Genomic DNA, 18,139 nt, shown 5'->3' on the forward strand with positions numbered 1-18,139 from the left:
TACTTTTGTGGTTTTTAAAAAAAGGGTTTTGGCATTGTACGTAGATTGTTTAGAAAATGAAAGTTCAACATCTCCAGTATCTTTTCTTTAATTAAGGAAGTCATTATTGGGCTATGGGTAGGTACATCCTGCAAGCGTCCCAGGTTTTGTTTAGCAGAGCTTAAGAAAGATTGTCTTAAAATATGTTTTATTTCCAAAACAAATATTTTATCTCCCTAGTTCTAGGGTTTGAGGCATTTGTTTTATGGCAGAAGGCATGACTTGATTAATCACTGCCATAAATTTGTATTCCAAATAACATAGCTCCTGTTTAATTCTGAGCATCAGTGATGATCAGACAATGAGTCCATCTAGTTAACCTTCCAGTTTCTAACTACTTTCAGCACACTCAGATGACAAGTTAACTTGCCACTATGGGGACACTTGTGTTTACATTTTTTCACTTGCTTTGCATACCTGCATTTGAATAAAGTTATAGGTAACATTTTAAGATCTCATGTCTCTGGCATTCGTTTTCACTGTTTGGTCAAATGAAAAGAATTGCTTTATTTACTCTGCCACAGATATTTCCATTTGTTTGCTCTTCCCAGGTCTCCAAAACAAATATCTCAACAGTTTTTCACTTAACACAAGAGTCCTGCATGATCAGACTAAAGGCCTATAGTCCAGTATCCTGTTCTCACAGTGACCGACCAAATGCGTATGGGGAGCAATGTACAGTACTCCTCAAACTGCTAGCTGTGGAAATGCAGTAATGGCACAGGCCATTTTAAAAACACAGTACTGTATGCTAACCAAGCAGAAAGTTTTTTTTAAAAAACAAAACACCATGCATAGTGAAATTCATTTGGACCCATACTATCATGCCTGAAGCCATAATAATGTGTCTTTTGGGGATGATACTTGCAGATAAAGTAGTATGTTTATAGATGAAGTAGCATCTGGGGCTCGCTACCAGTTCTGTGTTTTGATGTAGCTGCAGGTAAAGGTAAAGGGACCCCTGACCATTAGGTCCAGTCGTGACCGACTCTGGGGTTGCACGCTCATCTCGCATTATTGGCCGAGGGAGCCGGCGTATAGCTTCCAGGTCATGTGGCCAGCATGACAAAGCCGCTTCTGGCAAACCAGAGCAGCACATGGAAACGCCGTTTACCTTCCCGCTGTAGCGGTTCCTATTTATCTACTTGCATTTTGAGGTGCTTTCGAACTGCTAGGTTGGCAGGAGCTGGGACCAAGCAATGGGAGCTCACCCCGTCACAGGGATTCGAACCGCCGACCTTCTGATCAGCAAGCCCTAGGCTCAGTGGTTTAACCACAGCGCCACCTGGGTCCCATGTGTTTTGATGTAGCTGCAGATGTCCATTGATAAATGGAAACTGCTTTGATTCTCTAGCAATCATATATAGAAAACCCTTGTGCCTTTCTTTCAACCTTCAATCAAAACAGAAGCACAAAGTCCCCTCCCCACCCACCCCTGCCATAAAAGGATTTTTGCCATCCATTTTCTGAGACCCTTGTCAGCTCTTGGTTTCTAGTCTGTTCGGTAACTTCAGGTTTCTATTTGCCACCACAACCAGCTGCCCTGAAAAAGGGTTCCAGCAGCACCCCCAAACAAAATTCCTGTTTATATTACTGCATTTTGGGGATTCCAAATCTTGTAACATTTGCAGAAGCAAAAGTATTAGATCATAACAAGTAGCATTTATGTGAGCTGCCAGCTGGCCCAGGAAGCCTTTGCTTCAGAAAAGTGCAGGGAGTCTGAGCTTGGCAACCAATTTTAATAGGAGTCATCTCAAAAGATTACTGATTACCTGGATGTGTGCATATTCTACATACTGTATAAAATTTAGGATTCCCCAACACCCATGTTTCTAGGAGAAAGCAATGGGGAGCTTTTATTTAATAGGGTGCTGGAAATAAGAGAAAAGCATTTGGCAACTGCGGAGGAAATGTAAATATGTGAAACTAAAGCTGTCCTCCTTCACGGATGCAATCACTATATTGATGGCAAGAGTTAGTACACTTCCAAAGAACAGAGTAAATCAGCTTACGCTTTCAGTCTCTCAAGTAAATGCATCTTCTAATGCAATTTATGAAGAGGCTGCTCTAACTGCTGCTATATTAGGCGTAGTAGTGGGAATCGTTTCTTATGTTATCCTTTCCTTCGTCAATCCTTAGCCAAAAGAGATGCACCATTGCTGTTGAAAACTGCTCACTCATCAGAATACAACCCCAAAGAATTGTCTGCAAATGCCAGCGTTTACTGGCATGTTGGCAGTGAGCCGTCTTTCTATCAAGCTGCTTGCTCTTGATTAGGACACCATGTTAGCAGAAGATAGGGTCATAGACGATGTTCCACACTGGCGGCACTATGGCTCTAGAGATGCTCTTGTCTTGGAGAAGATGAGGGGGCTATCCCGCCTCAGATATGTATCTGAAGGTAACAGACGGTCTGTTCCAGTACGGGCTTGCTTTTCGGTTCAGCCTTGGCAGCTGCATGGGAAATCCCTCCACTTGGCCCGTCTCTTGAAAGCTACTCTCCTTAGATTATTCCTTGCCAGGAGGTGGTTTCAATCTGCACACAACCTGGCAGACACTTCCTCAGCCAACAGTAGCAATACTAAAACTTGAGTACGGTAAATTTATGTGGCTTAGATAATCTTGCATTTGCTTTTTGGTGGTTGTTGAATTCTTACCAAAATTGGGAAGCAAGGTTTTATAGTCTTTACAGAATGGAATATTTGGAAAACAAAAGAGGGGGAAGCTGTGTGTTAAGTCTGTGAGTGATGAACTCACGGTTATTTGGCTTCATAATGTAGGCCAGGGATAGCCAACATGGCACCCTCCAGATGTTTTTTGGACTAAAACTCCCATCATCCCCGACTATTGTCCATGCTAGCTGGAGCCGATGATAGTTGTAGTCCAAAACATCTGAAGGCCTAGCGATCAACGATCAGCTTTACAGCATTTGTCTACTCATTAGTAAGTCCCACTAAGTTCAGGGTGACTTTCTCCCTGGCAAGTGAGTAAAGGATGGCAGCCTTAACTTATCGCCAAGTTCAGCATATCTGCTCCAGACAGAACCATCTGCAGCCAGAGAAAAATGTTGGGGCTGCCCTCCCTCACTTTCCCTAGGGTTGTTTTTTTAAAAAAAGGTCTGTGTGCCCTGATGGAAGGCAGAGGTGAGGGCCAGGGAGTTGGTTCCTTCTGCTCCCCCATAGACCATCAGTCAACCTGAGAAGAGTCTATCTCTCTACATCTCATACCATTTCTTTGTTTTCCTGTTTGAAAATTGGAAGATGCCTTATGTGCCTTGGCAGAAAGGTGATTTGTAGTTGTAGTAAATATATAACCACCCACACGTTTTCCAAGGGACAATGATGTTTGGGAAACCCATCATAAAAAGGTACTTTCTGCTACGGTAGTGTTGAGATACCAACCACTATTTGATGGGACAGTAACTCTTTATCCCATGCTGATATTGCTACATCTGGTGCAGCGGTAATCAGAATAGGGTAAGATTTTTTCTAGTGTTCCAACAAGTTGTACTGTTCATGCCTTGGTTTTTTAGCAGGTTTGTTGTTGTTATTTTACTGTTTTAATTGTGCTTTTATATGCTGTAACCTACCCCCGGGAGCCTTCTGTTGACAGGTGGGGAAGAAACGCAATAAAGAACAGCAATAAAAAGAAGGCAACAAACAGTTTCTTGAGAATTCATTCTGATATATTTATGGAGAGGTTATATGATGCCACACCAAATAACTGTTCCCACATTTGCCAGTGCAGTTTCCCAGCACTTTCCTTACTGCAAAAAGTCTGGAGCTTTCTTTTTCTTTTTCAGAATTTTTTGGGGTGTGTGTGTGTATGAGTACCAAATTCACTTGAATAATATGATATGTATTTGCCAGTAAGCAATCAAAGCTCCTCTGCAAAATACCAATGGTCTGGAAATGGCTAAAGAACATCAATCAAGCCTTTTTCTCAATCTGAGCAGTACAAAATTCTAGGGGTTCAAGGTACGCTTTTCCCAGGCTCTATGGTTGCTTTTGGAAAATATGTTTATTTACACATATATACAACCTGAGCTTACAACAGAAGGGAACCCAGCATTAACACCCCAAGAGGTCCTGTATTGATTCTCCCATAGCCCACAGCAGCCTTGGACTTAAGCAGTCGCTAATCGTTGCTCTCAAAAGTTGCTCTCTGACTGCTTACAAACTCTGTTGCATACTCCTAACAAAACACTCTAACCTAAAACACTGGCATTGCCTTTTAAACTATGGGTAGATCTAAGCACAGGAAAAAAGCCACTATAAATAAGTCAGAAATTAAATTGTTATAACGAAAGGGGGGGGGAACACTATGGAAAATTGATTGGAAATTTTATTTTGCTCTCCATTGCCATGTGATGTATGTTTATAACGCATTTAAAACACAGGTTTTTTTTTCTAATGTAGCTGAGTCCTATCTCTCAGCTGAAGGATGGAGGGAGCCCACTCATTTGCAAACAAGTTTTGCCCCTGATGCTCTGTGTTGTCTTAATTAGCCTGACTAATTAAGCTTTTGACACTTGCCGATTTCCTAGGATTAAAGAGGTGTCTGATGCAGCATAATACACAAATGTCTTGATTTGATTTTAATATGTGGGAGTCTGGCACACAGTTTTAACACAAAAGCCTTAATTAAATTCTAACACTAGCTTGATTCAGAACTTAGGGTGTCTTGCACCCACAACTCATAACAATAGATTAGCCTTGCTAGTGATTATTTAAGTTTTTTCAGGAATTTATGCTTATGAAGGGATTTATAATTACAACAATTGTATATTGTCTCCCTGCTTATTTAACTTATATGCAGAATTCATCATGCGAAAGGCTGGACTAGATGAATCCCAAGCAGGAATTAAGATTGCCGGAAGAAATATCAACAACCTCAGATATGCAGATGACACAACCTTGATGGCAGAAAGTGAGGAGGAATTAAATAACCTTTTAATGAGGGTAAAAGAGGAGAGCGCAAAATATGGTCTGAAGCTCAACATCAAAAAAACCAAGATCATGGCCACTGGTCCCATCACCTCCTGGCAAATAGAAGGGGAAGAAATGGAGGCAGTGAGAGATTTTACTTTCTTGGGCTCCTTGATCACTGCAGATGGTGACAGCAGTCATGAAATTAAAAGACGCCTGCTTCTTGGGAGAAAAGCAATGACAAACCTAGACAGCATCTTAAAAAGCAGAGACATCACCTTGCCAACAAAGGTCCGTATAGTTAAAGCTATGGTTTTCCCAGTAGTGATGTATGGAAGTGAGAGCTGGACCATAAAGAAGGCTGATCGCCGAAGAATTGATGCTTTTGAATTATGGTGCTGGAGGAGACTCTTGAGAGTCCCATGGACTGCTAGAAGATCAAACCTATCCATTCTTAAGGAAATCAGCCCTGAGTGCTCCCTGGAAGGACAGATTATGAAGCTGAGGCTCCAATACTTTGGCCACCTCATGAGAAGAGAAGAATCCTTGGAAAAGACCCTGATGTTGGGAAAGATTGAGGGCACTAGGAGAAGGGGACGACAGAGGACAAGATGGTTGGACAGTGTTCTCGAAGCTACGAACATGAGTTTGACCAAACTACGGGAGGCAGTGGAAGACAGGAGTGCCTGGCGTGCTATGGTCCATGGGGTCACGAAGAGTCGGACACGACTAAACGACTAAACAACAACAATAATTACAACATTAGTGCTTTAGTTATGAGAAAGGATTGAACATTTAAGTTCTGTAGTGGAAAAAGAAGCACGTTAGCTGTAATACCATAGATCAATTGTTTGTATTGATTGCTTAAGGTAACAGTTTAAAAATCTATTTCATTATACATAATAAGCCTTTTTAATATGGAGTGTTTAATTATAATTAGTGACTATGCATACAGCAATATAATTCTGCATTGGAAGATCTATTTTCAAATTTATTATATGACTTGTCTTTTAGCATCTTGAAAGGAAGATCTTCACTGATGTGCACTGGGCAGCTTAATATTTTACTACCGTAAATGTATTTATTGTCCTCTGTACCATTTGGAGGCCTCCTCACGTTTTAGGCTTTCTTGTCTTTGGTGCTGTATGAGCGCGCACACACACACACCTCTAGAAATGAGCAAAAAAAAAAGGTATTTCATAAACACTGCATGAATTGCAGATTCCTAATAAATTTGCTTCTAAAGTGCTACAGTGTGTTTTGCCCTTATAGACTAACATGGCTCCTGTTCTGAAATGTGCTTGCATACATCTGCAGTTAAGGTTGCTTCACAATGGCAGTGAGGGATATGAGGGCATTCTGCCACTAGATGCCACTCTTAAGATGCTGAGAAAAATTCAGAGGCGGAGTATGGGCTGTTGACTGTAAAATGTTCAGAGCTTCTTTAGTGGAAAATCCCTTGGAATTGTTTGATGTAAGGGGTTGAATTGATCAAGCTTGATGCATTGAAGGACTAAATGTCTCCCATTTACTTCAAGGCATGCCAAACTGCTTCTGTCTCTAGAAGAGAAGACTGCTCCTGCTGAGTCTTGAAGGATTTGTAAGATATATTTTTTTGCTTCCCCGCAAGAAAATACACAGAATGGAAGAACAATTGAGATACATATATTTGGAAAGAACCGTAGAGAGGCTCGTTCAGACACATTCAGTCAACTGAGAGTGGGGTTTTCCCAATGCTGCTGAAGGCAACAACAAATCAGAAAAGGGGACTTCAGGGAGGTTTTCAGTGAGCTAAAGGAAGTAGTTAAGACAGCAGGTTTATTGTTTAATGGCATGGAAAAAAAGTTTACTTGGAACAAGGGAAGGAGGGGAATTATCAGTCAAGAGCAAGTATGTTTAACAAAAAAAAAAAGTCATAGCAATGATCTTAACATGAAAATATACAAAAACTGGACTCACAAAATAGTGGCACAAACCAAAATATAATGATAATTCAAACCTCAGGAGGAAGTTCGTTTAATGTCCACATAATTTGTTTACATAAACCTCCTGTTCTACTCTGCTACTTGCAAATTTAACCATCTTGGAATGAATTTCACAATAAGGAGCAGAAGGGGACCCCAAGGCTAAACAATGCAGACGTGTTAGGAAAACCAAGGGCCCCACCCCCTAACCCTTTGGCACCTCACTTTGAATCAAACTCAGCTAGAGTGAGCAGAGCTTTCTCGCAAGCCGCTGGCAGCACAATCCTGTTTACGCAGTTAAACAGAAGAAAGAACTACCATGTTCAATGGGGCTTAGTCCCTGATAAGTGTTCACGGGACTCCAGTATGAAGCTGCTTCTAGCACTTGCCTGTGTCTCTTGGGCTTCCAAACAACAGAATCTATTCACTTCACTGCAGTTGCAGAAGCCAGCATTTGGAATCAGGAAGCAAATACACCACAATCTACAACTGCTCGTTTAGTGCCCATTCGTTCAGCTGCTCTTCCTCACAATTCAAGCCCATTTTGAGTTGTTTTGTTTTTTACCTATGAAGTCCTAAATTATCTGAGGCCTGAATATTTTATGGACCATCTAATCCTGTATGAACCTATCCACTCACTTAGATTGTCTTCAAAGACTCTGCTGCATATTCCCCAGGCATTCTACTGACAGTGCATATCACACAATGCAGGGCCTTTCTCAGTTGTGGCACCTAGACTATAGAACACCCTCTCAAGGACTCACATGCCCCCTCACCGGTCAGCTGTAGAGCACAAGTTAAAAACCCTATTTTAGATAGTATTTGGGATAATTATCAATTACATTTTGCTTTATTGTTGCTGCATGATTGTTTCACATGAGCTTTTTTCATTCTTGCTAAGGCACCTTGCAGATCCTCATGAATGCGAAGAACGGATATAACCATTTTAAATAGATAACTTTACCTCCTCCATCCTCACTCCTAGTGTTTCTGGGCGTGTGCATTTCATTTATACTGGACATGCTTCTTGTACTCATCGGCTTACAACTTCCATTAGATAAAACGAGTCACATATCAAAGTGCTCATTGTTGACTCTCTGTGGTATTAGGTTACATCTTAAATGGATGGGAGCACTTTATATACATAATTTGCAAATAAAGTCCGGCATGCATATAAGCTATTAGGCCACTTACATGGCTGCTGGCCAGGAAAAAAGAAGAAAAACCCACTCTGCACACACCACAGTTGTTTGAAGCATCGTCGTTAATTGCTTTCTTTCTAGTGTTCGGTCTCCCACCTGCCCAGTTCTGGTCAGGGATTATGGAGCCAAACCCAAAGCACGTACTCTGCACTCTCAGGTCCACACAGAATATGCTACAGGACAGAGCAGAAGTGGGAGAGGTGGGTCATCGCAGGAAGTGTCTCCTGACTAGGCCAACTTTCAACACACCCTTGCAAACTCAGAAACACAACTGGTCTGCTATCTTAAGGAGGTAAGTCTGAAGAGGGGTCAACGTGTTTTTGGATGGCCTTGTCCCTGATCTTGTACCGTACCTCTAAGACACAGCATAGGCCAGGAGCAATTCTCTGCTCCTTTTCCCAGCTCCAGAATTAAGCTGGAGAGAGATGTGGATCTTTGGTGAAAGAACAAGCTCCAGCTGCTCTCCAGCTTTGAGTTGAAAATGGTATCAAGGCTGCTCCCCACAATTACATATCCTGTGCACAAAAGCTAACCACTTATTTCTGTCATCTCTGCGGGAAAACTGCTGTTGCACTCATGTCCTGCTTGAAAGAAACCAGAAAGAGGCAATGATAACCATCCCTGGTCATTGTTATCTCATTTTAATTGACAGAAAACCCTCAAAAAGTCAGGTGCAAGTTACTAGGGGAGGCTGGATCTCCTCTATGATACACTGCCCAGATGACAGGACAAGCCAACGATTGCGATCAGCAAAATCACATGATGAAGTTCTTGCTGCACGGTAACTCTTCTATGTTTTGGGGGCTCAGTGAAACATAGATGGAGGAAGGAACCACTGCCACTCATTTCACAGCAGGAATTAAGACGTCATCTCCTGGCCAGTCCTCTGCTTGTCAAAAAGTTTGTTTTCAGAGAGAAGCCCAGCAAATAAGCTAAGCAGAGCGAGAGGTAAGTTGCATTAATATGCATGGTTAAGAGACAAACTGCCACTCTTATTTTGAAAAATCCTCAAATGCCTTATGACCAAGCAAAGTGTAGAAAACAGTGAACAATTTTTTTAGTCCAGCTAGTCAAATATTAAGCAAGGTAGTGGTGGGATGGGTTTATATGTGAAAGGACCATGAGCTCAGTTCTTCTATGGAAAACAAAGCCCTAGGTTGAAATGGGAGCACTTTTTTCATTAATGATATGTCTGTCCTCCCTTTTCAAGGCACTAGTTTGCACTTGTGCCCTGTTGGTGGACCTGGGGGGTTCTAGGGGTGGGGGGAAGCAAAGCATGCCATAAAACTGAACCCGAGTGGTGTGGCACAGCCTCCCAGGCAGAATCCTGAACAAAGTGGTGATGCCCTGTGCATGCGGTTACTGTATAGGGAAAGTGTGTTTCACGACTAGAGGTGTTTTTCCACAAGGAGTCTGGGTTCATACCTGAGTGTTCATAGCAAAAAGCACAGGTGGAGAGTTCCTGGGATATCCTGAGTTAATTAACTGTCATGCCACAGGGTGAAAGCCCAGCAATAGTGACATCTCTTCTCATCTGGTCTATTTTTAGCAAGATGTTCTTGCCTTTGCTGAAAGGGGTGAACATGGAAGTTCTCGGAAATGCAGAAAAAGGAATACTCTTGACCTAATTAACACAGTCTATTAGCAATGTGCCCTCATTCTTGCTGAGAAAGGGACAGGCTTGGGCTTCTCAAGAAGTGTGAAAGGGTGCTTAATTTAATTAGGTGTGTGCTTGCTGGTTGATACTCATTTATTACTAATGGGAGATTATTGGCTGAATTAAGGGTTTAGCTTGCATGTAGAAGCGGTACTGGATTCAGGATTTAATTGGGGCAAGGTGCAGACTCTTGCTTATGAATGGCATGTGCCTGGGAGGGGATTATTATTGGCTCAAGGCACAAGGGTTTCCCTCTCCACCACAGCTATACTTTCACCACTAAGAACCAAACAAATTACATAGGCTTGGGTCATGTACAGAGTTCAAACTGGACAGAGCTTCCTTGTAACATGCATTTAAGGCTTTTTATTTAACAGTCCAGTGAAGCTTTCTGTTATCACGTAGCTAATCTAGGCTAGCCAACTACACACCAGCCCTGCCCCGTCCCCCATGAAAAGAAAAGGATATGCATCATCAAGGAGTAGCTGAAAAGAAGATCGCAATTTGCATACAACTTGCAAACACCAATTTATGTGTATAGATGCAAATTTAGAAGATGTTAACTATAATTGCAATTGAAATATGCTACATATTGTCATAATGGGGCAGGCTGACCAGGGACCTGTGTGCATTCTGTCTGCTATGCAGGTGCTGCTGCTGGGCAATTTCAAGACCCCTGCTCCCTTTTTTCATGGCTTATTTTATTCATACTGGACTTGCCTTTCAAATAGAGGACTGTCCTCTATAAAATAGGACACACGAGCTTCTTAGGCTCAACTCAGTGTTGTTTTGATTGAGTTTCAATCAATACTAGGTTAGAAACTAGACTGGCAGACTTCCAGCTCCAACCTCTTGTTCATATTTATACACCTGGTCTACAAATCAGGAATGTTGATGAGTGTTAGAAGGAGTTAAGATAGAAAAATAAAATAAATAGGTTGTCATTTTCATTCGTTCTCTCCTTTTAAATCCCTTTGTTTTATAATCTTACATGTAGGGATGGGGGCTACATAAAAATTAATAGCAGAGGAGCTATTTATTAGGTGTAAAACCATTTTTATATTAAGGTCAAGCAACTGGATCATTTTTAAACATTTACTTTGGCTTCAAAGGCCCTACTTTGGCTTCCTTGAGGCAACATTTATTTTCCACGCAGTAAAAAGTGTGAACTTGACTCAGCTGGCAGGAAGTAATGCAAAGATACACAAATGCTCTCACTGGCAGACTCTAGGTGATCTCTGTTGGGCAAAAGAAGGTTTTGCTTGAAGTATAGAGTTAGCTGTTTCAGTTTAACAAGTGGAGACCTCTGCCTTTTCTTTTTAAAAACAACAGCAGGGAATCTCTCTTATTCTTGCCCTCTCTTGTTCACAGACACTCTGCTGCCAGCCAGTTCTTTCTCCTTGCCTGAACAGAACACATAGCAGCCAGTTTACATTCGCAGAAGAAGAGTCCCACTTGTTGTTGTTGTTTAGTCGTTTAGTCGTGTCCAACTCTTCGTGACCCCATGGACCAGAGCACGCCAGGCACTCCTGTCTTCCACTGCCTCCCGCAGTTTGGTCAGACTCATGTTGGTGGCTTCGAGAACACTGTCCAGCCATCTCGTCCTCTGTCGTCCCCTTCTCCTTGTGCCCTCCATCTTTCCCAACATCAGGGTCTTTTCCAGGGAGTCTTCTCTTCTCATGAGGTGGCCAAAGTATTGGAGCCTCAGCTTCAGGATCTGTCCTTCCAGTGAGCACTCAGGGCTGATTTCCTTCAGAATGGATAAGTTTGATCTTCTTGCAGTACATGGGATTCTCAAGAGTCTCCTCCAGCACCTGCTTCAAAGTTTTATTGATGATTCCAGTGCAGTGAATGATTAGTTGTGATTATGTTGTGATTAGTTGTGACTTTCTTATGCATTCTATACCATAAGGACCCAGGGTGGGTTACAACAACAGAAGATACAATTATAAAGGTACAAATAAAACAATCAAAATGCTAAAAAATGTTCCAAATGGAAGAGTTCTAATTTATACAGCTGCAACCTCAGTTCCTGAAAGCGCACATATAAGCGATATGCCTTTGAAACCTTCAAATAGTGCAATTGTAGTGCAACAAACTCTCACGCTTTGAATATTTCTCCCTGGAAGTGCAACTTTCCTCACTTCTTGTCATCTGGAACTATCCCAAATGTACCCTCTTATTAGTACTGTTACATATGTAAAAACAACTATTGCATTTTGGAGCACTGCAGGTTATTAAAAATTAGGGCATGTTTTCCTTTGCCTCTTATCCCATTTAGTACTAGCACCTTGATTACAGCCATATTTCCCCAAAGCTGCACCTGCTACAACCTGGTATGCTTGATGCCTGGCCCAGTTCATATATAACAACTTACTTCAGCTCACCTCCTTTCCCTTTTCATTGCATTTCCATTTTATTTTAACATCTTGCTTTCCTCTTCATCTTCTTCTATATTGTTCCTCAGCTTCCTGCTTTTGTGTTTGAAAACAGAGCACTGAATTTTCAATAACCTCCGCAGAAGCCCAAGACAAATGACATTATTTAATGATTAGAATAGCTTCTTTTCTTCCTGTTTTTTACCACCAAAATGTGTAACACGTGCTTTTCAAAACTTTGCTATTTTCTTACTTTAGCGCCTTTTTCCCTCATTTTCTTTCAGTGTTTACTGTTAGGTTATAATGAAAAATCTTGAATAAATTACTCATGAGGAGTGTGCTGTCAAGAAAATGTTGAAATATTATTGGTGGCTACACCACAATGATGAAATCTTTGGCTCTGGAGGTCTGCCAAAAGTTGAGGAGGAGTATTTTCTAGGAACGATGGCTGCAATAATCACCATACTTTTAAGACACACACCCTACACAAATAATATTGAGAACTGTAATTTGTTAAGGCTATTGGGAATCATAGCTCTGTGGGGGTGAACTACACACCCCATGATTCTGGGGGGGGGGGCTGTGCTTTAAATCCTTGGTTTTTACGCAGCCTAAGCAACCTTTCTGTCTGGACTAGCATTTGGTCACTGGAGCTGAAGCTGCTAGTATTTTACTGACTATATTGTATATACTTGGTATCTTAACTTTTTGGAATGCTTCTTTTCTTCAGTTTGCAAGATAGTGTGAGGTACAAATATATACACACATCAGAATTTATATTATCGTTTTCTGCTCTTCTGAGAAAATTGAGAGTTGGAAAACCATCATTTACAGGTTACATTGTTCCATTGTTACTGCCAAGTAGGAATAACACAGTAACCTACCAGGTCTAACTATACAAGTTCTGAAGTACAGTACTAGTGAATTTGGCAATAAACCAATTAAAAGTACACAAAGAAAAGAACTTGTAAATGCTTTTTCCTGCAAATACTGGGTTGTTTCTGAAGTATTTAAGCTGTTAGTTTAAAAGGATGGTTAATAAGTCATTTTTACTGATGTAAATAACCCTTTAGATGTGTTTTGTGGATATTTATATATTCATAAAATTGCATGTGTTGCTGTTGTTTTAAAAATAAGCAATATCCCTAGCTCACTGCAACCACAATTTTTAAATAGGATGCCTATACCCTTAGGTACTTCCAGATTACAATATCCACATATTTTACTTTGTACTGTGCCCCATCCAATACCAGTCACAGGTCTGTTGCTGATTAATAGCTGGGTTTATGTACTTTAAAATATTCAGAATGGTTTAATCTTTCCACTGCACAATGTGGGGGGAGATGTATTCCACAGAGGTGTATGTATTATAGCTGGAGCATTGCATATTTCTCATCTGGAAAAGCCTTGTCTGGTAAGGTCCCTACTTTCTCTGTTTCAAAATGCTTCTTGTTTATCTTATCATTTTCTGTTGCTAGAAGTTAAGCTAGGATGCTTGTCAATACTGAGCGGCCACTGAAAACAGGTCTATCAGCTGCAGAGGCAGATGACAATTTGAACATTAAAGTTTGCTTCTCAAAACAAGAGCAGGAAGGGAACACTGTCAGTTAAGAGAACCTCTGGAGTTATGTTGGGGAGAAAGCATTTAAGCAGCCCTCTGTGCAGCTACCCATTTGCCATATGCACTGCAAAAGGCAATGTGGTTTCAAAAGGCAAAATGCCATGCTTTCAGCAAGGCAACCTGGGTGTCTGCAGTAATGAACGAAACAGGGGGAAATGTTTGCACAGCATGGAATAGCATCCTTATGTTTCCTTCCAGTCCGTGACATTCCTCCTCCTCTTCTTCTTCTTTTTTAGTTTTGTTAAAAAATAAAATCTTGAAAAGAGATACAAATTAGCTTTGCTAGAGAAACTTCTCTGGGAGGGAGGAAAATGAAGAAGCCATAGAAGAAATGTTTTCTTGGTCTCAATTCCTGCTTCGCAGCTATGAATGACTAGTTGAATTATGACCTAACATGAATAAAAAGGCACTCAAATGGCTTGAATCACTAGTATAAAGTTATAGTTTTCAGAAAATGGGTTTTGTTGGTTGTTGCCAGTGATGAAGATACACCATTGAACAGCTGACTTATTGTTAGATCTTTTTGCATCAGAATAGAAAAAGAATTAAATAGTTTGGATCTCCTAAAATATGTAAACAGCAGTTCTACATTTTCACTGATGGCTATAACCAAACTAGAACTTCTTAATCTGAAAACACTGGCATTAAGCCACTGGGTAAATTCCTCATACTTAAGGAAAATCCCAGGTGACTGTCTGAACTCTATTGAACCAGGAGAAGGGTAATGGAACTGTGCCAAACATCTTGCCCTCATAAATGGAACATATAAAACTGTATCATTTTCTTGAGAAATAGCACTCCTTTAAAAGTGAAAAATATTGGCAAAATAAAAGGCTGTGCATACTCTAGACAAAAACAAAAAACGAATCCAAAATTTGCATGAAACCAAACGCTGTTACTCACACAAATAATACAAATCGTTTATTTGTTTGCTTTGTGTAATTTATTTTGCTTTTAGATGTGAGAGGAGGGAACTGTACAAAACACTTCATTGTGTAGCTTGCAATCCTGTTCTCTTTCGTTCAGACATCAAAAGTTAATGCTGGAACATATACTTTGCATGCAGAAGGTTCCAGCTTCTCCATTTAAAAAAAAGTTGTTTTAACAGGCGCTGTGAAAAGACCTCTCTTTTTCTGATACCATGGAGAGTCACTACCACTAAGAGTACACAATGCTGGGCTACATGGACTAAGGCAAAGTTCAGATGCAATATCCCTAGCTTCATCAACCATTTATCTGAACTGGTTTAAGTCATCTGTTCCTATCCTATTATATAGCCCTCCCCAACTTGGTGCACTCTAGATGTCTAGGACTCCAACTCCCATCGGGCCGAGTCAAAATGTCCAAGGGTCACTTGAGTTCATAACATCTGGAGGGAGCCACGTTGGGAAACACAGCTCCTAATATTCTTGCACGGAACAGTTGCCCCCCCCCCCAAACACACCACTAGCAGGTAGCCAAGAACAAACCCTAGCTTCTACTAGTGGTTTGTTTGGTTAAAACAGACCAGAAGCCTGGGTTCACATCGGCCAGTGCAGTCTGGGGTGGGCACACCCCTGAGGGGGAAAGGCATGGAGGGCACCCTCCCTTGCACCACAGTTCAGGGTAGGAGAGGGGTGTTTGTGCCCCCTCTCAAAATTGCGCTTGGGGCCATGGCCCTCACAGCACCCCCCACGCTACGCCTCTGGTACACATGCCAGACTGTGGCTTGTTTCCTGCTTGGTGCATCAGGAGCAGGGGAGGAGTGAAGCACAAACGTTTGAACAGCACACATAAACTTCCTGTGCATTAACAATAAATTGAAGTTTATGGTTTAAAGTCACATGCAAACTGGGCCAGAGTAACACTTCTCACTGTGGTGGTTATATGTGGAATCCACTTAATAATAGTGGGGACTTACCTAGGTAAAGTATGGTGTGGTCTTTATTCATGAACCAAAGATTAGTACAAGCCCAAGTTAACATAAAACCCACTAAACTGCCTTGAGTGGAAGCTAAACCATTTTTTTAATATTATGAAGAAAGCTGGTGCCATATATTACCAGTTAGTGAACTTTGGAGACTTTAACTTCATCAATGCAACCCTGGAATTTTTAGTCATCTTTATATTCCTTATCGTATTAAACTACATCCACTCAATGCAGTAACAAATACAGATTGTGTGTATGTCCAGGACAGTGGGAGGGAAACTAAGAGGTATATCTGTGCTATGATGCATCTCAGCAACGTAACTGACATTAATAGAGCAGTGGCTGATTTAAATGGAAGTGAAATTAATATCTGGACTTTTTTGCTAATTGATTTCCTATATTAATTGTTAATTAACCTCTTGAATGGATAAGCCAGATAAACATATGTAACATGAAGACTATTACTGGGCATTTAGCAGAGTCCTAATTGAAGCGACAAGGACTTGCTAAACAGGTTTTCAATGTGCCGTAGCTGTCCCTTTTACGAAGCCTATGCTGAGGAGAAAAGCAGCACAAAGAGAAGGCAGAGGGAAAGTGACACAAAACATTGAGGGCCATTTAAAGCCAAGACAGCTTAATTTAGGGTCAACATTTAACATTACATTTTTCCTATGCTTCACTGGAGGAGGAGGAGTGTTTGGACTTGATATCCCGCCTTTCACTCCCCTTAAGGAGTTTCAAAGCAGCTAACAATCTCCTTTCCCTTCCTCCCCCACAACAAACACTCTGTGAGGTGAGTGAGGCTGAGAGACTTCAGAGAAGTGTGACTAGCCCAAGGTCATCCAGCAGCTGCAGGTGGAGGAGCGGGGAAGTGAACCCGGTTCACCAGATTACGAGTCCACCACTCTTAACCACTACACCATGCTGGCGAAGCATAACATGAAACAAACCAGGTGGGAAACTAGCAGCCATGTTTCCTGTTTCACATATAATGACAGGCTGGTGGTGAAGTTTAATTGTAGTATCAGAGAGGTACAAAGGTGAAACTGTCCTCATGCCAATCCACCTCCCTGTCCCAACAGCCTGGCTCACTTCTGGTATTGGAACAAATCTGAGGGTTAAAGTGTTTAGGTGACAGACCCTGAAAAGGTAATAAAAAGGAAGTGCTCATACTGCACAGCACCTCTGATGACAAAAATCACACACCCCTTCCTCAGTTTTTGCACTATCAGGGAAGACACATGAACAACAAATGTGATGGCCACATCATACCCAGTTTGGTCCCAAGTCAAATGTGTGCATTGCTACATGTATTACTGTGTACAGACTACGTGAGAACTCATGGCCAGTTCTAGGTGTTCATTTGTATGAAGCCTATAAACACCATGTCTGATCATAACACACAGAGTACAGCAGCAGTTTCATGCTGATTCTTCAAGGGAAGTGTATTCTGTAATGTGTGAAGCAATCTGTGTATTTGTAACTTGTTGCTAATGGGTCTAAGCCAAGGCAAAACAGCAGCAAGGGAACCATTTCCTACAAAATAATTCCTCTTCATAGAAGCAACTGAAACCAAAACAGAAGTTAATGTAGGGAGAAACTTTAAATTCCTTTGACCGATGTTGTCTTTTTGTGGATATACTTTGTGAATTACTTCAGAAATAAGTTACCCCAAACAGTTACTGTATCAAGTTTCGGGAAAGAGAAAAGGCATTTCTTTCCTGCAAAGACCATGTATCATACTTGTTGCAATTAGAATTGCTTCCTAAGACTTGATTATAATTAACACATGAATGTTAATGAACCATTAACATGAACCTCTGCTTAGGCTTTTTGGGGTGGTGTTGATGTTATCCTAAGTTTCCTGTCTGAGCTGAGCTACAGGACTGGTGGGACATCTTTATGCTTCGCCACTACCCATGCTCCTGTTCAGAATCTGAAACAGAAATAATGAAAAGCAAAATCAAAAGTTGGGAATTGGAATAGGATGGATATATCAGCATGCACTAGACTTGCTTCAATTAAGTCGCTTCTGTGGGTTTTTTTTGTGACCTCTCGTTCAGCTACTAAAAAGGTTATTGGCAGTGTTTCAATATATTGCTTCACTGCAGAGAAAAAGTGCTCGGGTAAAAGTAGCAGGGGTGCCAACTTGGAAAAATATTGGGGGAGACAGATAAGCCCCACCCCGCATAATCAATGACATGGCACAGCACACACCATTTGAATGGCAATACCCGCCAACTTTGGGGGACGGACCCTTCAAATATTAAAAAAGGGGGATCAGGACACTGATGTAAAGTATTCTGAATAAAAGTATAGAAGCAATAGATCTAGATAGATGAAGGTTTTTTGTTTTTTTAGCCCACCCCTCATCACATCATCTCTGGGTAGGTTACAACATAATTAAAACAACATCAATCCTGGACAATTAAGAGCAATTG

At 41.2% G+C, this 18,139-nt stretch overlaps 1 protein-coding gene across 1 annotated transcript in view; it reads right to left on the reverse strand.

The window, feature by feature from the left end:
- Nucleotides 1-6,454: 6,454 nt before the first annotated feature.
- ATG10 (autophagy related 10) overlaps nt 6,455-18,139 on the reverse strand; it is a 111,709-nt gene continuing 100,024 nt past the window's right edge. The window contains exon 8 of the mRNA XM_035099694.2: nt 6,455-17,634. The gene's annotated coding sequence lies outside the window, so the exon portion shown is untranslated. The remainder of the gene's footprint in view (nt 17,635-18,139) is intronic.

Source organism: Zootoca vivipara, chromosome 11 (assembly GCF_963506605.1).
Source record: "Zootoca vivipara chromosome 11, rZooViv1.1, whole genome shotgun sequence".
NCBI classification, from domain to species: domain Eukaryota; kingdom Metazoa; phylum Chordata; class Lepidosauria; order Squamata; family Lacertidae; genus Zootoca; species Zootoca vivipara.